Below are 23,747 nucleotides of genomic sequence, written 5' to 3' on the forward strand. Positions count from 1 at the left end.
GCCACCTACAAATATTTTTGGCTAGATGCAAATAACAGGGCAGTGTCTGATAAATGGCTGACATTTATTAAAAGGACTAAACAGCCATAAGCTATTAAAATAAATCAATGGCAACTAAAGAATAAATCAATTCTAATCAACATTCTACTGTTGCCCTCAGTAACACAGAGCCAGCCTACTCCATATCTGCAAATAGAACTCTTGGAAGTTCCTGCAGGACTGAGTCATCATACATGCACCCAAACACCTCAACCTAATGACAAGACATGAACCCACATCATAAGTTATTTTTGTATTCTTTTGTTCCTATTTTTTTCTAACACATTACTTGCCCTCTTCAAATAGGAACATGCAAGATCATATCATAAGCTGACTCCTTAGTATATTCTGCCTGTAATGCTTAATGATGACACAGTGTTTACAGGGTAATCCTTTTGAAATAAAAAATAACAAAAGTGGTATAAAGGTGATACCAATGATGACACATACACCAATTTCCTTGTTGGGACTTTAATTAAATTTGTTTATGCCCCTGATACAAATTTTTAAATAAAATAGAGTATTGTTTGAAAATACATTTTGCTAGCCATTATAGTCACTGTCTGGCTATATAAAGAAGTTTAATTAAATCCTTTCTTTAGATATTTTATTAGTTAGTATTCTGACCACAAAGATCTTTCCTATAAGCAGTAGTCCTTCGACAGGTTGTTTTTATACCTGAGATTAAAGTTATCTTTATAAGGGCTGTGGAAGACTAGGGCTAATTAACCATTGCTGTAATCAAAAGCCACAGGGCATAATTAAGTTACATGAAGACTGTAGGTAGTGCTCTGCCCCTGACCCAATTCATCCCAACTCTGCTCCAACTTGCCAACTCTGCTCCAGCTGCACTCCCATTTTCATTACATTTCCTCAGCACCCTAGAAACCATAGGCCCAAGGCAACCACTTGGATTACTATTATGGTATTCTGCCACTGAAAGTACCCCTGTCATGATCTCCCTGAACAGGGCACACTATGTTAATACAGATTTGAATAGTCAAAAATTGCAGGCAGAGACAGTCCAAAATCAGGCCAAAGGTCAGGGCTAGCAGCAATCAAACGAAGTTGAGGACAGGCCAAGGTCAGAACCGGGGAATCAGAGAAAAGGACAAGGAAAGGCACCGGAGAACTGGAACCGGGCAGAGAGCAGGAACAGGACACAGAATCTGGAGCGTGGAACCAGAAGGGGGTCACGAGATTAATAGCACAGGAACAAGGGAATCAGCGGCAGGGTCACAGGAACAGCTTAATGACTAAGCAAGGTTCAATGGTCAGGGACAGGCTTATAAAGGGTCAAGTTTACAAGATGGGAAACACATGAGGATAACGAGGTGGGCGGAGGAAAGGGAGCAGACAGAATACCAGAAGTTTTACAAGATAATTGGTCAGAACCAATACATGTTGCCAGAAACATATCAGCCAGTGTTTGAATCCCGAGTGATCCTGACATTCCCTATGTACTTCCCATAGAGTATTATAGCAGGTGGGTACAAACTGTTCCAGTTCTAGTAACCTATATTGTCTCACGATCGGTAACCTAAAACCCAGAACAATTGCCAAGGTCCCAGTCACAGCTCACACTTCTGCTATAACAACCACCTTTCGCTTTGGGTGTAGCCCTCCGCAACTTGGGTGCCGCCAGGTCTTAAAGCAGGGGTCCTCAAACTTTTTAAACATTGGGCCAGTTTACGGTGCCTCAAACTGTTGGGGGGCTGGTCTATAGTTTGGGAAAAAATACCATCAACTATGTAATTTAAACCGATTATTTTTATGAAGGGCAGAGAATGGCTATAATAATTTGGACTTTTATTTCAGCTAAAGAAGAGCCAACTGTTTCATCACCCCACCAATCCCTTGCTGGGCTTGAAATAAGTGGATGCCACACCTCTCACATTGCATCATAGTCCCATGATCCCTAGTGAGGGGTCCAAGAGGGCGTAAAAATGCAGTACAAGATAGAGTTAATTAAACTATTGTACACTACCATTAATAAAAGGACGCGCGATTCAGTGTCCGTGTTCTACTTTTCCCCAGCAAGTCGGCGCGTAACACGGTGATGGTGCAGTCAGTCTCCTCCGTCTACTACTATGTTGGCGTTCTGCTCTGCCTAGCGCATCACTGTGTTACGTGGTGACACGGTGATGCGCTGGCCAGAGCAAAACACCAACACAGTAGTAGACGGAGGTGACTGACTGCAACTCATTTATTTATGCTTCAAACTACAGCCCACGGGAGCAGGGGGCCGGGTAAATGGCAGCGGGGGGCCGCATGTCTTAAAGTGAGAGGACCAGGGCAAAGGTTCTGGGCAAGGGAACCAGATCATTTGAAAAGGACTGAAGGAGCTTACTAGAGTCAGAGTTAGGCAGGCCAGGTCAAAACCAGAACCGAAGTGCAGTACAAAATCAGGTTCCAGAAGAGAAGTCAAACAGGTATGGTGTCAGTCCAGGCGAAGTTCGCTCGAAGTCAGGATACAAGCAAGGTTCAAAACCAAATACACAAAATAGCAGCACACCCAGGAACTTTGCAAGAAAGACCTATGATGGGGAATGACTGAGTGCAGACCAGAGGGTTATATAGGCAGGTTGAGGGTTAACACAGAGCACCTATGACCAGATTAACAATAGGTGAAACTGGCGGTGCCTAGCCATGGTAGACAGAGGACGCACACAGTAAGAGCTCCGTCTTGAGGACCCCAAACTACCCGAACATCAGCTGCCTAAAGCAAATAAAACCAGCGATCGGGTCACTTACCTACAAGGTAAAAGCATGGGGAAACGCAAGCCCCAGGAACAACGGATCACGATGTCTCCCTTCCTTCACAAAGCGCACAGCCAGAACACGCGCTCCTCTACACAAGATGGCGCCGATTTGGAACCTGCACCTCCGGACTCCCCTGACACGGACCACTCTCCTCCACAATGCGTGAGTACCTCGCACTCACCCATAATAATGCCACAACAGCAATCCCCACCACATCTCTCACTAAATGCCACTACACCCGAACAACCAGTCACGGTGCGAATCCTAGCGGAACAGCTCACCCAGCTACAAGATACACTGACAAGCACCATTTCTCAAACAGTCTCAGCAGCAGTAAACGCAGCTATCAGAGACTTGCAAAGAGATATCACAGATTTGGGTGAACGGACCGACAAGCTAGAAACCTACACAGATGATATAATCCAACGGGTGGCAAACATGGAGGAGGAAAACTTCTCTCTTAAAGAGGAAGTCACGCACCTGAGAGATATGTGTGAGGACCTTGAAAATAGGTCAAGAAGGCAAAATTTGAGATTTAGGGGGATCCCGGAGGAAATAACAGCGCCTGAAATTCCAGATTACCTAAAAGCTCTATGCATATATATCTGCCCCAACATAGTGGCAGACTTATGGCTAATGGACAGGGCGCATCGGTCCTTGGGGCCCAAACCATTACCCACTAAACCCCCACGGGACATAATAGCCTGTTTCCATTATTTCCAAAGCAAAGAGGCAATCCTGGCTAAAATTCGCACCACGGGACCCATCGACTTCCGCAACCATAAAGTCCAGATATACACAGACTTATCTCCAATCACGCTTGCAAAAAGAAGAGACTTGAGACCTGTTACGACTAAACTCAGAGAGAATGGTATACCCTATAGATGGGGATACCCCTTTAAATTAATGGTGAACCGCTCAGGACATACCTACATACTACAAAACTTCCAAAAAGCAAATCAGTTTCTTAACGCACTAGGCCTTGGCACAAAAGGCCCCTCAGCTCCAGCGCTACCCTCCCTAAATCGGGAGAAACCACCACTCCGGAGCCCACAATGGCAAAAAGCACAGAGCTTCCAAGGCTCACCCAAACTGACACTAAGCCCTTCACCACCTCATCCTACCTGACTCTCAAACTTTCCTAAATACCGTCTCACAATCTATTATGCACATCGACCGCTCTACAGCGGTCCCCTCACTACCGATCTACATAGGGGCCCACATAGATGACGGCCACTCTGAATACATTTTGTACTAACCTAAGTCTACTCTGACTTTGCGATACCTCACCCCCGGACATCGAGGAGCCTGCCTTGCTCCTCACAGGTGCAGTACCGACACCCTGCACCTCTATTTCAACTAACTTAACACTTACTGGGTAAACAAACCCCTACCTGCAGTGGGGTAATATGACAACACTTTGTTTCTTATGCTACGAAAACCCAAATATTTCTGTCCTATTTTACAATGTAATATAGTTATACTGATGTTTATGTTTGATGTTTTTTACTTTTACTCAGGATGCATATGTGAAATTAATATTTACACTTGGAGGATTGGGGAGAGACCTGGTCGACTGGCCAACCAAACAAATCCACTAGCTACTCTTTGCAAACATTATGGCTAAAATTATATCAATGAATGTTAGAGGCCTAAATAGCATAAACAAAAGATACTTGGCCCTAAAAGAAATTAAACAATCCGGGGCAGACATAGCAGTTCTCCAGGAGACCCATTTTGAAAAAGATGGCCCCAGTAAACTCAATTCAAAATTATACCCAAACGTATATTATGCCTCTGGACCGCATAAAAAAGCAGGGGTAGCTACACTTATTCATAGAAACTGCCCCCTCTCAGTCGACCAGGCTCTCGCCGACCCGAAAGGTCACTACCTGATACTGTCTGGTAAATATGCTGATGTGCCTATACTTCTACTTAACATCTACTCCCCCAACAAGAGACAGATCTGCTTTCTACGTAGGGTGTTACTCAAAATACACCAGTTTACATACACTTATTTAATTATGGGAGGCGACTTTAACCTAACCTATTCACAGATTAACGATCGGTCCACCCCCTCCTCGGACCGCATAGCACACAAGTTATCCACCCAGTTCAGACAAACCATGCGACAGGCACAACTGTTTGACGCCTGGAGAATCTCACACCCCAAGGAAAAACAATACTCATACTATTCCCCTGTATACAAAGCCCATTCGCGCATAGACTATTTTTTTATATCCCACCCCTGCCTCCATTTACGCTTTACATCTGATATCCTACCACTGACATGGTCTGACCATGCCCCTCAACTACTGTCCATAGACATAACTAAACCCCTCCCTAGAGAACCACACTGGAGGCTAAATGAGACACTATTACACAATCCCGAAGCCTATAAAACAACTGAGGCCAAACTGAAAGAATTTTTTCAACTAAATGAAGGTTCTGTTGACTCTTTACCCATCCTGTGGGAAGCACACAAAGCCACAATCAGAGGCCATCTTATATCCTTAACAGCCCACAAGAAAAGAACTTACACCCTATCCTACACGAACTTACACTAAACAGATCAGACACCCTTCTCTCTCAAATTATACAACTACGGAAAGAAATGGCTATGTATAAAACCAAAGAAACCGAAAAGGCCATTTTATGGACCAGACAGACCTACTACGAAAAAGCAGACAGGCAACATACACTGCTAGCTAAAAAACTACGAGACCAAAAGACCCAATCCAGAATTACCTCTATACAGCTCCCAAATGGCCAACACACCTACGATCCTGACCAAATAGGCAAACAATTTCATGATTACTACCAAAAATTATACAACCTCACATATCGCACACAGGACCCCAATAAGCACTCAGATTTAATAAATAACTTTCTTAAGGATCTTGATCTCCCTAAATTCTCCGAAGATAACCTAAAAACACTAAATAAAGTGATTGACTCGGAGGAACTATCAACGGTCCTGAAAAGCATGCCTAACGGCAAAACCCCAGGCCCTGATGGCTTCCCATATAAATATTACAAACTTTACCAACATATACTCACACCCTATTTATTGAAACTATACAACCAATTTCTCCAGGGCACAGAGATCCCCACAACTGACCTTACGTCATATCTCTCCTTAATACCAAAAGAGGGTAAAGACCATACAATCTGCTCAAATTATAGGCCCATAGCCCTTCTAAACGCAGACCTAAAAATCTTCTCCAAAATTTTAGCCAACCGACTAGCCCCAATATTACCTAGTATAATACATAGAGACCAGGTGGGCTTTGTAAAAGGGAGACAGGCAGGTGACAACACCAGGAGAACCATAAATCTTATTGAACTATTGAACAGACAGAAAACACCTTCACTAGTACTGAGTCTTGACGCAGAAAAAGCCTTCGATAGACTAAATTGGCCCTACTTATTTGCCCTCTTAAAACACTTAAACCTGACAGGCCCCTATCTAATAGCACTCCAGGCCCTATACTCCACCCCTACGACCTTCTTTAAACTGCCGGGCCAATCTAAGAAACCCATCTCTATCACAAATGGGACCAGACAGGGCTGCCCTCTTTCCCCCTTACTGTACGCAATAAGTATTGAGCCATTAGCGGCAGCCATAAGACTTCACCCAGACATCAAAGGGGTACAAACGAAGTCAAGCCAATATAAGATAGCCCTATTTGCAGATGACGTTCTCCTCACCTTGTCTAACCCATTGATCTCATTACCAAACCTCCATCGAACTATAACACAATATAGTGAATTCTCCGGCTATAAGCTTAATGTTAGCAAAACTGAAGTCCTCCCACTATATATTCCGCAGTTAACCCTAGAAACGCTTAAAGAAAGATTTAACTATAAATGGAAGACAGATTCTATCACCTATTTGGGGACCCATATCACCCCTACCTATGCCCAACTATACAACTCCAACTTTAAGCCATTACTCCAAAAAACCAAACATACCCTCTTAAAGTGGGCACAATACCCCATTTCTTGGTTTGGGAGAATAGCGGCCTTAAAAATGAACATCTTGCCTAAATATTTATATTTGTTTGAGACGCTGCCAATAGCCCTACCAGCTAAGACCCTACAAGAAATACAGGCCCTATTCCACAAGTTTATATGGCAACACCGTAGCCATAGAATCTCTAAGAAAGTCATCACTACAGCAATAAGACATGGCGGTCTGGGTGTTCCTAACTTACAGAAATACTATGAAGCCGCACAACTGAGGCAACTACTCGCGTGGTCCCAATGGTCGCCTCACACAACCTGGGGATGCATTGAAAACGAAATAGCGGATACCACACATCTCAACTCCAAAATATGGACTACAATGACTACATCCCGAGATCAACTTTCACTCCTCCCTGCGACCAGACTCACTCTTTCTATATGGGCCAGAACTAAACACAAACATGGACTGATTTCTGCTTGGCCAACAAACACAATTTACCTCAAGAACCCCTCATTCCAACCAGGAATGGACCCCACATTCCACAAAAGATGGGCTCAGACAGGGCTACATACTATACGGGAGCTACTAGATCCTCGGACACATACAATAATCTCATTCAGGGCAATACAAGACAAAGCTCCACAGATAAAATTTAGACAATTCGAGTACTTTCAACTCCGACATTTTATACAACCATACGCGGCTTATGCCAAGCTAACTCGCCCTACAGCATTCGAGACTCTAGCTCACAATGGCCTACCACAAAAGAGACTTATCTCTATCTTATACAATCTACTTACCACACCTCCAGACGACCCTCCATACAAGCACAAATATATGGACAAATGGGACGCATTGCTCCCACAACCACTCACATCAGAGGAATGGGCTAGCATTTGGGACAACGCTAGAAAAATGTCAATGTGTGTTAGGCAAAAAGAACACATATACAAAATTATGATGTTTTGGTACTACACCCCGGACAAATTACATAGACTCTTCCCAACCTGCTCAGCAACCTGCTGGAGAAACTGTGGAGCCCAAGGAACCCTTCTGCACATATTCTGGGAGTGCCCAGTAATCCAACAGATGTGGACAGATGTAGCCGACCTTATTAGCAGGATCTTCTCTCAGCGGATACCAACAGATTTGCCCACCTTTCTACTAGGAAAACCTTTCACAAAACTATGCAAGAGCGGCCAGACTTTAGTCAACCATATCCTCACAGCTGCCCGGCTAACGATAGCCTCTAAATGGAAAACTACAAACCAACCGACTCTGACCGAAATAATAAAAAGAACTAACACTAACAGGATCTTCGAGCATGGGATAGCAATACTCCAAAACAAAATTGCACAATATATGAAAGTTTGGACAATATGGGAACTCCGAGGCCTAGCCTCTTGACCACTCCACTCTCATCCCTGCCTCTTTCACACCCAGACCGTCATGAGGGCTACTACTAAACCAACCACCTTTCTCCCCTCCTACCCTCCTTCTACATCCACTTAAGGCTTAACTGTATAATCACATGTTTTCACTATGCATCCACTAGTTAGATGGTTTGATGTTTTGATCTGTATATTTTTTCCATTTTCCCCCTTCCCATATGCATAATACTAACCAATTTACCTTCAGTATAACTAAGACGAACGACAAAACGACATCTACACTATGTACTGTTTCTTTCTCAGCCTGATATTCAGAGAATGTATAATGTAAAAACCGATGGTACACTGTAAAACTTTTGCACTGGAAAAACAATAAAAATTTTAAGTTACAAAAAAAAAAAACAATAGGTGAAACTAACCATGCCTACGTGAATATACAAGGGTTACACAGCAGGGAACCAGGACCTTAGCTGTCTGTTCATATAGAACACAGCAGCCTGCAGGTCACTGGTTCAATTCCAGGCAGTATGTTACATATATCAACTAACAGCAAGCTGAATTTATACATGTACTCTACAAACTTCTATTCAGTTGCTATAGGTTAACAGGTCTGGAAGAACCATTCTGCCTCTTATTATTGATTTGCATTATTTTACTAGAATAGTAAAGTCATTAGCTTGCTTAAAATGTCCTTTGTACTGTAGTTCTTAATCACCAGCAAATGAAAAGGAAACTTAATGATGTTAAGTGGATATTGTAGAAATTCATGCCCATAGAGTTGTCATGGCTGATCTTGTAGATAAATATAATAATGTATTAGATTTGTTTTTTGCTCATACATTTATTCTAGTACTTGTATTTTCCTGTTACAGTTAGAGATTACTTTTTCACCTTTTTGTTTCATGTGACCATTGCTTTATTGATTTTCTGACAAATGCAAATGGTCACGTACATAATGATATAGGAGTCTCTGGGCAATTAAGGGAGGCCTAGGCCTTAAGGCCTTAGACTTAAGATGACAAGAAAACTGAAGTAGGATTGCGGCTGTCAAGACAGACTACTGGATCAAGCCTGAATAATGACCCACAAGTAGCTCGCATTAACTCCTGGGGTTGAGACAGGAAGTCAGTGGATTGGAGAGAGAGGTGGTGAAGGTCAAACCAAGCAAGGTACTATGGTTAAGTGGAATTGTGGGTGAAGGTCTAACCAAGCAAGGTACCATGGTTGAACATGGTTGAGCATCCTTGAATCAAACAGATCTGCAGTATTCTGACCTCAATGGAACAATGTCTTTTTTCCATGCTCAGCTTTCAGGTTCCTGTTTTGCTGTGTTACCCAAAAAGTACACAGATATTGAGTAATATGGCTAAACATGCAGCCAGTTTAGCACTTGACATACATATTTAATATCTGTGTTTCATTTTGCAGGAATTAATAAAAAAATACTACTACACTTCTTGTTTTATTCAGCCCCCTTACTTCCTGCTCCTATTCAACCCTTTCTAGTTCAGAAATAAACATCCTGACATACACTCATGGTAAACAACTAACTATGCCATCACCCATTATTATAAAAGAAAATTATACTTTATGTACTTCTCTTCAAGTATAATTACCTGGACAAATTTACTGAATCATATCACCAGTGGGTCATTATAACATATAAACAATGTTGCACATTACTGATGTTGTTCTAGTACAGGTATCGGACCCCTTATCTGGAAACCCATTTTCCAGAAAGTTCCGAATTACAGGAAGGCAATCTCCCATAGACTCCATCTTAATCAAATAATTCACATTTTTAAAAATGGTTTCCTTTTTCTCTCTAATAATATAACAGTAGCTTGTACTTGATCTCAGCTAAGATATAATTAATCCTTATTGGAGCCAAAACATTCCTATTGAGTTTATTTACTGTATAAATCATTTTACTAGCAGACTTAAGGTAGGAGATCCGAATTATGTAAAGACACCTTATCTGGAAAACCACAGGTCCCGAGCATTCTGGATAATGGGTCCCATACCTGTAATATATACCAAAATAAAGCTGAAACACTGATCAGTCAGTTATTTGCTTTGATTTTCCACCTTGTAGTTAAAAACTGTTTACTGATTGGTTGCAACTGTGCAGTTTAGCTCCAGTGTTTGTAAATTAGCCCCTGGTCAGTTTTAGTTTAGTACCAAAATATCTATGCATTGCACTAGAAGCAGAGGTAGGGAGGGCTTAATAGCAAGTATCAGGTTTGTTCCCTGAGTGAGTAATCCAACAGCATAGGATGCAAAGTACATATATTTATGAGTCAGCTGGAGTGGTAGACTCTTATAGATATTGCTGGAACATTGTGAAGTTTTGCTGAAGAAACCCTTAACTGTTGTATCTACTGGTAAACAGGTATAAACCACAGGTGCCACAGATAGTGCTTACCATCTTCTTGTCTACCATAAAGGGATAATTTGGTAACTAAAAAGAGCATTATATAGCACTGAAAGGTTAGATTTCAGTAGACTGGGGAAATGCTGGTGCTAAGTGAAGGAAGATCTGTATAATAAGAACGAAACCCCGCACTACAGCTCAAATATAGGGTGCTCAATGTGTAGTGAGAGTATAAGGTAGTTTGGAAAAGACACATGTAAAGAACTGGCACACCTATAGCTAATAAAATTTTATCTTTATTATAAATACATTTAAAAACTTGTGTTAAAAGGATAGAAAAGCAAGGAAAAAGAATTCTAAAACCCAATACCCTAAGCCTGAATTTGGACTTCAACTGACTTATTTGTGAGAGATATCACAAGCGCTGCTCCATAGAGATTGAAGCAAGTATGTGGCAAATGTATCAAATATAAGCAGCTCTACTAAAAGTATCAACTGAAAACCTTCACTGTGTTGTATTAGTTGTATCTAGTTCGTGTGGATCGCAGAAACAAGGATACAAGGTAAGTTTAGATTTCCTATAGTTCTGTAATTCAAATTTCAGATCTCCTCGGATGTTTTTTATTATTAAAAGGAAAGTATTGACAACTCTTATTGTGTTTGCATTTTTTATTTCTTTATTGTCTGTCGGTATGTTTATTTTTCTTTGTGTCGGATGCAACTGCGTGCAATTACTCTTATGAGACACAGAGTCTGGCGTGTTCACCATAAAGGGCTCTATAAGAGCATTAGGTTTATGCACGATTGCTATTGTGCTTTATTTTGAACAAATTTCAGGCTAAAACTTGAAGCACAGACTGTCAAAGAGCAAAGCTATACTTATAAGTTTGGACACGAGTCCTAAGTTGCCCACCAGTCGGGTTATAGCCAACACAAGTATCTGAGTGGCTATCCTAACAACACTGAGATGCAGTCAGGTACAATTTTAGAGTAAGCATCCGTTATCTTGAACTATAACTCGCATACAGTGTGTTATATGTAAGTAGCCTGGTAAGTACTTAATCCATCTGTAATAGGGACTGACTTCAAAGCCAACTGTAGCTTACATACTGCTACTTAACATCAGTTTAGGACAATTAAATGCGTCCTTATTTAGTACCAAGCCTTTGGAGTTGTTATCTCACACCTGACTCGTACTGGTTGCAAGAGCCGATCGTTACAGAGTTCCCTTGCCTAGCCTCGTTAGAGCAAAGCAAGGGACTATTATTCAATCCTATGACTTTCCCTTCGTAGTTCTCAAGAACGTTATTCAGTACGGTTGGTTGTTACCTTTACAAATATCACCAGTGCCAAAGCATGTGATCAGGACGTGAGTATGTTACCCATCAAACAGGGTATCAGGCAGGGCTCTTAGTCCTCAGTTTCAATCATAACCCTGTGTCCGCAAATATATAAAATTTACCCCGGCACAAAAAGTAACTCTATACAGTTTAAGTGCCCAGTTGCACCCAGAGTAATAACCAGAATTTCGGAGCCGATGGCGCTTTTAAATAGTAACAGTGAGTGAATAAAATACCCTGTGCCTACAACTCGATTTTCTTAACCTCGGCACAGGGGTTTTAGAGGTAAGGAGTGTATACCTCGTCCTATTACAAATTCAAAAAAACGTCGGGAGTTCGGAGATCGGACTCAGTGGCCGATCAAAAAGATTTCTGTGCCTACAAACTGCTATTTTTACCTCGGCACAGAAATTACTAGTATTGAGATGACACTTCTGCACATAACACAAGTCTCAAAGCCAGTTGCAATAGCCACTTTCAAATTTAAATTAGTCCTGTGCCTACAACTCTGTAGCTGTTTACCTCGGCACAGGAATTACTGATATTTTAATAGCACATCCGCTCACAACGCAAACCTCAAAACCAATTACAATAATCAATTCCACATTTGAATTAATCCTGTGCCTACAACTCCGTAGCTGTTTACCTCGGCACAGGAGATGATACCGACGGGGTCTACATTACACCCCGTCGCGGATACAACTACAACAACAGCCGATATTTTAAGCAAATAAAGTTTTAAGCTTTTCTTAGGTCAGTGAACGTCCTTGTGCCTGCAACTTATTAGTATTTTACCTCGACACAAGGGTCAAGGGCATAGGGTATGCATGCCAACGCGAGTTTCGCTCGCAAGCTTTATCAAGGCAAATCTTGCTTCTTTCCCTGATGGGTGCAGGAAGATCCACACACCATAAATAGAATATAGTCAGGTCCAAACTGGGATTTAAAATAGGCCCTGACATTTTAAGTACACAGAGACCCAAATAGCCCAACACCAACCCACTAAATTGTGACTGTCTAAAACATCTTACAGCGGCACCTCTGGCATTAGCCTAAATCCATAGATTGCCAGTCCGGACCTTGGCATATCTAAACACTGAATTGTCAACACACACGTACACACGCATATAACCACAATGTGGTTCCAAACTACAGCCAACATAGGATATGCAACATAACATCTTGCCTCACCTTCCCACTGAACAACACATATGCAACTGGCATTACATCATACAGTACAGCAAGTTACCAATTATGGTAGCGTCAAAGTAAAACAAAATGGTAATTGACAGTGCTACCATAATACAGGTATGGGATCTATTATCTAGTGCTTGGGACCTGGGGTTTTCCAGACAAGGGATCTTTCCACCGTACCTTAGATCTACTAAAAAATAATTTAACATTAAACCTAGTATGATTATTTTGCCTCCAATAAGGATTAATTGTATTTTATTATTACAGAGAATTTTTAAAAATTATAATAATTTGCTTATAATCAAGTGTATGGGAGAGCCTTAATTCTGAGTTTTCTGGATAATGGGTTTCTGGATAATCGATTCCATTCCTGTTACTGATACATCATTATAGATTTTTAGTTCACACCCTCAGAGGACTCTGACAACCTTGCCAGCTTGTTCCCTAGATAGAGTTAGCCAAGTGATTGAGAGTAAATTAGTTTTGCCTTGCACTAATCAGTAGGAATACCTGGCACAAATTATGCACTTTCCTTACTTTGGGGGAAATTTTGTACAATATTCAGGAACGTGTGCATTGAAACAATCAGGACTCACTTTTTTGGGAAGGGTTACCTCAGGATTTAACATTATCTGGACATGTATTTTTAGCCTTTTCAGAACTATAATGTTTTTTTTTTTTATTGAAGCCTGAGTGTTCTTCCTCACCCGAATGCAAACAAAAAAGCGCAGCAAGGGTGCAATGACTTAAACTGGCCATACAGGAAGAGATCCACTTGTTTGGCGAGGTCACCAAACGAGCGGATCTTTCCCCAATATGCCTACCTTGATGTGTGCAATATTGGATTGATCCGCGTGTTCTGGCCTAGGACTAAAAAATCAGATCACATTGATAGGATGCACGTCACCGGGATGAGAACAACATCATTGCACTGATATGCTCCTCAATGAGATTTTTAAGCCTGCCCAATCAACATCTGGCTGATTTTTGGCTAGATATCGGTCAGGCAGGTCTGTCTGAGGGCCACAAACATGGGCCAATAAGCTGACAACTGAGACCGCCAGCAGCCCGTGTGTTGCCACCTTTAGGCTTGAAAAAAGCTAAGACCTTAAAAATTCCAGGGTCAACTCACTGAGTAAATAATGTAATTATTTTATTTAACAAAATGATTTGTGTCATTATTTACTCAACGCATTCATTTGCATTTGCAATGCGTTAATTCGTGCCTTTATGCACATGATATGTTCATTTGCGCCTTTATGCTCGCGGCACTTTGTTTACAACGTCATCAGGGCGATGTATATCGACCACAGCCCGGATCAGAGGCAGCCCAGTGCACAGCAGTCCGTGGCCCGGCGGTTAGGGACCCCTGCCGTATAATACATTCACATAAATACTGTAAAAAAGGGGAAGAATAAAACCATAAATTAAAATTTAAATAATTTTACCTAAAACAGGAGACAAATTATATTCCATGTTCAAACCATTGGAAACTAAACTATCAAGTTTTCGGATCCACCAGGCAGAAGCAGGAGAGCCCTGCCAACCCTGGTGTTCACCGACACCCTTTTGGGGCCCCAGGCTTTCTGCGGCGGGATAGACAGGGATCCTACTCACAGCCAAGGTTATTCTCCAGTACAGAACGGATCAGACAGAATCAAAGTCGAGGTTAGAAAAGGTCAGTGGCGGGCTGCAAAGGATCGTAAACCAGATGTCAGGCAAGGAGTCAACCAGTAATTCAGACACAAAAGGAGCTTAGCTAGGAACCAGGAAGTCAGGAACAGCTTGGGCAAGGAAAACAAGCAGAGTAGCGCTTTTAACATTTGAATTTGTGCCAAACGTGATGTCAGCGTGACTGCTGATGTCATCGTGCAGCGCTGAGAGGCGCCAACCCTATTGCTCATGTGAGTGCTTGCCGGTACGTACTGGAAGGCAATAAAGAGGGGTGCGAGCAGGAGCGCGCTGTACCAGAGGAGACTGGGGACCGGCACGCCTGAAGGCCCTACCGGTCTCCTGGTGCTCCTTACATCACCAAAAGGCACAAAATGATCCAAAGCATCCAGGCCTGACTTCATCCAAAGACTAGGGCAGGCCCCTTTGTCCCTGACCCCCTAGCCAAAAGCCCTACAGAAGGTAAAGGACTTCAGACCTACTTAGCCACAAGGCTAGGAGGATCCCTTCATTCTTTATTGTTCCCCCTACAACTAAATAGCTTTTTAGGGGTCAGGAATCCACAAAGAACCTCTGAAGAGAACCCCAACATCATTTGTGTCCATAGCAGGGGCCAGGTTTCAGAGGGAGATGGAGTCTGATGGCCACACATTATCCCCTAGATCAAAGCATGTGACCCTGTGGCCTATTGCACCATATCCTAAAAAGTGCTAAAAAATAAGTACCAAGGTGACTCCATAGCAATAGAATAAATATATAAAATCATAAAAAGTGGCTGTGTGCAGCACCAGTCTGCCAGCTGGAATATAAAGCTTTTTTCACTGCCAATGCCCAACATGCTGTGGCGTAAGAGCAAAAAGTGCCAAAGTGTGCAAAGTGCCAGTGTCTATCAGTGCTTTCTCTCTCAGCATGGTCATCAGGCACACAGTGGTACAGTCTGGGAAACAGTTATTATGGACCAAAATCGCTGCAACTAGAGCTCTTGTTTAGAGAGACAGTGAGTGACTTACTTTATGGAATCTATGCCTAATTAAAAGAACCCTAGGGTTTCCTTCCAAACAAGAACTCCATCACAGCATGTTATTGTTCATGTATATCTGAAATATTACAGCAAAACTGGCCAGCCCAAGAATGTTCGCCCTGGAAGCTTGTGCAATATAAGGTCTTGCTCCATTTTCCTGCTGACCCACTGAAAACCCACATTTTGTGGCATATTGCAGCACACAGATTTACAGTATAGCTTGCTGTAGCTAAAAGAATTACTTTAGAAAAAAGAAACATTTTGTGTACATTATAATAAAATTCCACATGTAGATTTTTGGAATATGAGGGGTCATTTACTTATCTCCAAGTAAGTTGAAAGTTTTATACTAAATAATGGAACATCAAAGATGCAAGAAGTGATTTGAATACCAGAAAAAGAAGTGATAGATCTTACATTGTACAAAATAAACAACTTGAAATTCAGATTGACTGCATTCTGGTTACCGTGGTTTCTGACAACTGTTTATCCTTGAACTTGTATCATGCAGAATGTTATGCTTTCCCCAGTGAGACATCAGCTGATAAGTTGGCCATAGAAGAGGTGCTTAAAGGGGATATGATAGCTTTTGATCTTTGAATTTGGCTCATTTTATGGAAAAGAACATTTTCAAAGAGGATTGCATTACAATTAAATGTTATACAATGACTGCAAAGAATAAATCAGCTTACTGATATCACCATGTGCTCAGAGGGGCTTCTAGGACCTAATAGCACCATCCCTCAACCCCTACAACTGACCTCCAGCTTTGTCACTAGTGTGGAGGGGGCACTTACACTCTGTACAGTAAAATCTGAATTAACAGAAATTCATTACTTAATGTAATGGCACTGCATGCACTTTACTTGAAAAAGGAGCACACCATTGGGGTTATCCAAGTGATTCCTTTAAAGGAGCAACACAGGGGACTGACCAACTGTTCTACTGCTTTTACAGAACTGCAAGTCTCATAGCTCAGTGGTGGAATACATAGGCATCAAGTACTGGGCTCACTAGTACATCACATCCCCCATGGCTCCTAAGTTGACAATTGTGAATACACATGGGTGTATCAGAAGATGCCAACGTTCTACCCACCTACCTTCCTGTAAGCAGCTCTGATAAAGGCAGGTAGTGCCACATATGAAGAGAGAACAAGCACTTTGTGTGCTGTTCTGGAAGAGCAAAGACCTGTGCATATGGGTGCTAAATGCCATTTTTTTAAAATTTAAAAGAGCCTTCCATTTATTATACCTTGGATTCAGCACTGTTTTTGGGTCCCTAGGCAAAATACCTTTGACCACTCACTATTATTGTTGAACGTGCAGAACAGTACAGGACCTGACATTTTAAGTACACAGAGGCCCAAACAGCCCCCCACAACCTGCCCAATAAATAGATGTCTATGGCATCTTACAGCAGCCCCTCTGGCATTTGCCAGAATCATTTCTTGCCAGTCCAGACCTGGTACAGTCTGTGCATGTGCTGATTACAAAATTGCAGGTATGCCTCCTCCCCCTTATCTCTTCCATGAGATTTAGCCACAAGTGTCGGGAAGTGGGCTGGGGGAATTGTTTTAAGTTTTTTTTTCTCTCTATAGGCACTTAAGGGCTGTTCCCCTGAAGCTGGCATCCTAGGCATTGGCCCGCGTCAGTGGCCCTGATTGGACTGCCATAACTTGATGGGGTCAAATCATGCATAGAATATTCTTTCTCTACAGCTTTATCCTGGAGTGGGAGCTGCCATATTACTTGTCCCATGAATGGAACAACAAATAGAAAAGCACTCTGTAACCACAAAGGGAGTTGCTTGTTTTTTAAGAACTTCCTCCGCCAAGTAAGAAAATGCAAGATCATGTTCATAGATACAAATATACGAGTTGGTGCAGGGAGGAGGGCTTTGGGTTTCTGGTGAACTGGGCTGATTTTTCAATCGCCTACAGGCTCTTTGCCAGGGATGGGCTGCACCTCAATGATGATGGGGCAGCTGCTTTGGGGGAAAAGATGGCTAGAGGGTTGGAGGAGATTTTAAACTAAATGTGGGGGGAGAGGGTGCAGCGAGTAATTCTGTGGTAGACAGGATAGATGAGGTAGTGGGCATAGTAAGGGAAAATGGGGGAGGAGACTTGCTTAGGGGTACTGATAATAGCAGGGAGGACCATAATTTGTTTATGCGTCATTCTCACACTGGTACTAGTATTAAATGTATGTTTACTGATCCAGGAGTCTGACTGGTAAAATGGGAGAGCTGGAGGTACTAGCGTTGGAACTGAAATATGACGTGATTGGCGTTTCTGAAACTTGGTTGAATGAGTCACATGACTGGACAGTTAATATTGGAGGTTATACATTGTTTCGGAGGGACAGGGTGTGTCTGTTTGTTAAGCAGGAATTAAAAGCAAATATTAAGGAGGAAGTGATGGTGGTAACAGAGGGAGCTTAATCCTTATGGGTTGAGCTTCTCACAGATAGTAAAGAATCCAATGAATGAATTGTAGGGGTATGCTATAGACCCCCTAATGTGAAGAGGAAGACGCTCAGCTCCTGTTGCAAATAGAAAAGGCTGCTAGTTTAGGGCAAGTGATAATAATGGGGAATTTTAATTATCCTGATATTGACTGGAGCAATAGTACTGCCAGGACAGTAAATGGGAACAACTTTATAAACTTGCTGCATGGCAACTTTATGTCACAGGTTGTTGAGGAGCCAACCAGGAACCATGCTATATTGGATCTAGTGATCTCTAATGACCCAGAGCGTATGGCAAATGTTCAAGTGGTTGAACCCCTGGGTAATAGTGACCATAATGTTATTTCATTTGATGTTTGGTGCAGGAAACAAATATACGCTGGGGCAACAAAGACCCTGAATTTTAGAAAAGCACATTTTAGCTCCTTAAGGGCAGTGCTTCAGACCATAGATTGGGGCATTATGTTTTCTGCTAAAAACACAGACCAGAAATGGTTGTCATTTAAAATGATATTAAATCATTACTGTTCTCAATTTATTCCATTAATAAGAAAATGTAGAAGTGAATAACTGTAGAATGTAGAAATGAATCAATCAATGTATCAAAATCATATCAATGTAGAAATGAATCACCCTACAGTATATGGCTTAATTCTGTGGTAAAGAAGTTAATGGGGAAAAAAAGGAAAGCTTTTAAGAAATATAAGTCAGTGGGCACAGAAGCTGCATTTAATGAATATAAACACTATAACAAGTGTTGTAAAACAGCAATCCGGAAGGCAAAGATAGAAAATGAGGAGCACATTGCGGCAGAAGCCAAAACTAACCCCAAATAAACCCCTAATAGTAAAAAGATGCAGACTGAGCGTGTGGCCTCATTGATTTATAGTAACAATATGGTTACAGCAGATCCAGAAAAGGCAGATGTGCTAAACCAGTTCTTTTCTTCTGTGTATACAGTAGAGGAGCCAGAGTGCCAAGTCCCACCCAATAGCTGCACTGTTGCCTCAAACTAGTCAGTGGTTGACACAGAATATGGTGCTTAAAGGTTTACACAAGATTAATGTGAACAAGACACCAGGGCCAAATGGAATATACCCTCGGGTACTGAGAGAGCTAGGGTCAGTTTTACAGTGGCCACTGTTTCTGATATTCTCAGACTCTCTTTCATCAGGTATGGTACCTAGGGATTGGAAGAAGGCGAATGTCATTCCCATATTTAAAAAGGGAGTAAGATCTCAGCCTGGCAATTATAGGCAGTAAGTTTGACATCCGTGGTGGGCAAGTTAATTGAAGGCTTGTTAAGGGATCACATACAAAATTATGTACTGGAGAATGGCATTATGAGCAGTAATCAGCATGGCTTTATGAAGGACGGGTCATGTCAGACCAGTTTAATTGCTTTTTATTATGAGGTTAGTAAGACGATGGACAGTCAGCAGCTGCAAGGGCAAACAAGGTTTTGAGCTGTATTAAAAGGGGTATAGATTCATGGGAGGAGGCTGTTATTCTTCCCCTTTATAGAGCACTGGTAAGGCCCCATCTAGAATATGCTGTTCAGTTTTGGTCTCCAGTGCTCACACAGGACATTATTGGGTTAGAGAGGGTCCAGAGAAGGTAGAGTTAGAGATGCTTCTGATGGGTTTTTTTGCCTTCCTCTGGATCAACTAGCAGTTAGGCAGGTTATATATAGGCATTATGGTTGAACATGATGGACGTACGTCTTTTTTCAAACTAACTTACTAAGTTACTATGTGAGTTGTGGCCAGTGTCCTTATTTCTGAGTAACATTTTGGTTTCTGACTGTATAATATCTTTTTTTATCACTTATATTTTTTTGTCACACAACCATATAAATTCACCAACTTCTATAAAGAGAACTTGTAGCCTTAGTTTGTGTCTTGATATAGCAATAGGTATTACTGAATATTGTATGTGGGCTAACAACACACATGTATTATTTATTTTTTTTTGGCAGTTGATGGCAGTTTGCTCAGCTTACTGTCTGGAAAGAGAACACATGAATCAGCTGCACAAGAGGAAGTGTTTTAGTTTGCAGAAAAAGATATATACCCAGCAGAACAAACACCTCTCTTCCCACCTTCTGATGCTCTCCCACCTCCCCTCACAGCCTATTGCACTTTCCTGTGGCTGCCACAAACAGCAAGAATTTCTCAAGCAAATGTGTTTTTTTTATTTCTTCTCTCAGGTTTCCAGCACAGGAAGGAACATACAGAGACCACAAAGCTAGGGAGAGGGAAGGCCATGAGTTGACTCTAGGAGAGAGAAATCGGAGAGAAGGAGTGAATGTGTATGTGCAGTATGCCAGAGAGAAGCAGAGGAAAAAAAACTTGTGGGTTTGTGAGAGAAATAGAAACATTGAGAGGTTGTGTCTGGTCATATATGTTTGATTAATGTAACACTGGCCATGTGGCAACCATATATGCAAGTCCTATTGGAGCTCATTATCTAAGATCCCTATCACACGCAGTAGGGTACATTTTTATCAAGAGCTTGCCTGTATGTTTTTGGAGTGTTGGAGGAAAGCCACACAGACTCAGATAGAACATGCAAACCTTTAGTGCCCATGCTGAATTAACGAACCCAGGGCGGCGAGGCAGAGTCACTGTGTAGCCCTAAATCCTATAAGCTGTATATTTTATCAGTATTTCAATCTTTCAATGTAAGGATCAAGAATGACATAATTACTTGCATAATCTTCTGCAGGAGCACTATGTTACAACCTTCTTCCTCATATTGGATTTTCTTCTGGGCCCCAGGACAGGTGCACATGTGCAATACAGTGAGCCGTCTTTTTTCTTCTACATTGGACATTGATTCTACTGCACTTGCACACCTTACATAGTTACATAGGGTTGAAAAAAGACCAGAGTCCATTAAGTTCAACCCTTATAAGTAAACCCAGCACACACAAATCTATACTGACCTATCTATACACTCACATACATAAACTAGAAAGGGAAGGTTGAGAACAAACTTCATGTTGGTTTGAAAAACGTGAAGTGTCCGAATTAAATTCCGAACACTTTTTCTAACCATGGTTCTATAGTAAAAACCACTGTGCAAAGTTTGAGGACCCTGGTTTTAATAGTGTCTGAATGGCAGCAATTTAAATTTCCCCACTGAAAGTCAACGAGTGACATCTGATTGGCGGTTGGTGGCTCCGCCCTCTTCTTCTAACCTGGAACTGCAGTTACCCAGTGACTAACTCTGCAAAGTTTAGGGACCCTAGGATTAATAGTTAAAGAATGGCAGTATGCACCTGGGATGTAAAAATTTGCAAGCCACTTATACCCTTAATGGGACTGCACTAGGCAAATCCATAATGGAGAAGGACCTTGCAGTCCTTGTAGATAATAAACTTGGCTGTAGCAAGCAATTCCAGGCAGCAGCTGCAAGGGCAAACAAGGTTTTGAGCTGTATTAAAAATGGCATAGATTCATGGGAGGAGGGTGTTATTCTTCCCCTTTACAGAGCGCTGGTAAGGCCCCATCTAGAATATGCTGTTTAGTTTTGGTCTCCAGTGCTCACACAGGACATTATTGGGTTAGAGAGGGTCCAGAGAAGGTAGAATTAGAGATGCTTCTGATGGGTTTTTTTGCCTTCTTCTGGATCAACAGTGACTAACTCTGCAAAGTTTAGGGACCCTAGGATTAATAGTTAAAGAACGGCAGTAGTTTCAATTTAAACTAAATTGTGGTTGGTGGTTGGTGAGTGTGCCCACTTTTTCTAACCTTGAGTCAGAGTCACCCAGTGACAAACAGTAGGCACCCTGGCATAAATAGCATGAGGATGAAAGCATTTTAAATTTAAACAATAACTATGTAATTATAATTTACTTGGAATGTAGTCACCCAGTAATAAACTGTGCAAAGTTTGGGGACCCTGACATTAAACATGTGAGAATGGTAGCAGTTAAAATTTCCCACTAAAAATAATAAAAGAAATGGGATTGGCTTTTGGGGGCCAGCCCACTTTTTCTAACCTTGAGTACGTAGTCACCCAGTGACTGACTGTAAATTTGGGAACCCTGGCATTAAACCAATAAAATTCAATAGGTGAAGTCTGATTGGCTGTTGGTGGCTCCGCCCAAATTTCAAAACTGAAAACCCTAGTGACCAACTGTGAAAAGTTTAGGGACCCTGGTCTTAGTACTGTGAGAATGGCTGCAGGTTGAATTTTCTTATTGAAAGTCAATAGGTAAAATCTTATTGATTGTTGGGTGGCACCGCCCACTTTTACTAACCTTGAACCGCGATGTCGCCAAGCGAGCGGATCTTCTCCCAATATCCCCTACCTACGGGTGGGCGATATCGGGAGAATCCAGGCTAATTCGATCGTTTGACCCTGGGGCCAAACGATCAAATTATAATGATGGGCATAGGCAAAGTCGATCCGGGGACCGCATCAACTAGTTTTCAGGCTGAAAACGGGATCCCTTTTTAAATAACGGCACCACATTAGCAATTCATCAGTCTCTGGGCATCATTCCAGACCTCAATGAATCTTGAAAAATTAAGTGAAGAGATTTGGGAATCACAGCGCTAAGCTCGTTTAGTACCCTGGGATGGTATTTATCCCAAGGCCTGGATAGGCCTTCCCTGGATAGCCCAAGTGTGGGAAAAGGTCAGGCCTTGTGGGTTCCTTATTCCTTGGATAGGCCAAGTGTGGGAATGGGTCAGGCCTTGTGGGTTCCTTATTCCTTGGATAGGCCAAGTGTGGGAATGGGTCAGACCTTGTGGGTTCCTTATTCCCTGGATAGGCCAAGTGTGGGAATGGGCCAGGCATTGTGGGTTCCTTATTGGTTTGATAGGCCAAGTGTGGGAATGGGCCAGGCATTGTGGCTTCCTTATTGGTTTGATAGGCCAAATGTGGGAATGGGTCAGGCCTTGTGCATTCCTTATTCCCTGGATAGGCTAAGTGTGGGAATGGGCCAGGCCTTGTGGGTTCCTTATTGGTTTGATAGGCCAAGTGTGGGAATGGGCCAGGCCTTGTGGGTTCCTTATTGGTTTGATAGGCCAAGTGTGGGAATGGGCCAGGCCTGGTGGGTTCCTTATTCCTTGGATAGGCCAAGTGTGGGAATGGGCCAGGCCTTGTGGGTTCCTTATTCCTTGGATAGGCCAAGTGTGGGAATGTGTCAGGCCTTGTGGGTTCCTTATTCTCTGGATAGGCCAAGTGTGGGAATGGGTCAGGCCTTGTGGGTTCCTTATTCCTTGGATAGGCCAAGTGTGGGAATGGGTCAGGCCTTGTGGGTTCCTTATTCCTTGGATAGGTCAAGTGTGGGAATGGGTCAGGCCTTGTGGGTTCCTTATTCCTTGGATAGGCCAAGTGTGGGAATGGGTCAGGCCTTGTGGGTTCCTTATTCCTTGGATAGGTCAAGTGTGGGAATGGGTCAGGCCTTGTGGGTTCCTTATTCCTTGGATAGGCCAAGTGTGGGAATGGGTCAGGCCTTGTGGGTTCCTTATTCCTTGGATAGGCCAAGTGTGGGAATGGGT

This window comes from Xenopus tropicalis, chromosome 10, assembly GCF_000004195.4.
Source record: "Xenopus tropicalis strain Nigerian chromosome 10, UCB_Xtro_10.0, whole genome shotgun sequence".
Lineage (NCBI taxonomy): Eukaryota > Metazoa > Chordata > Amphibia > Anura > Pipidae > Xenopus > Xenopus tropicalis.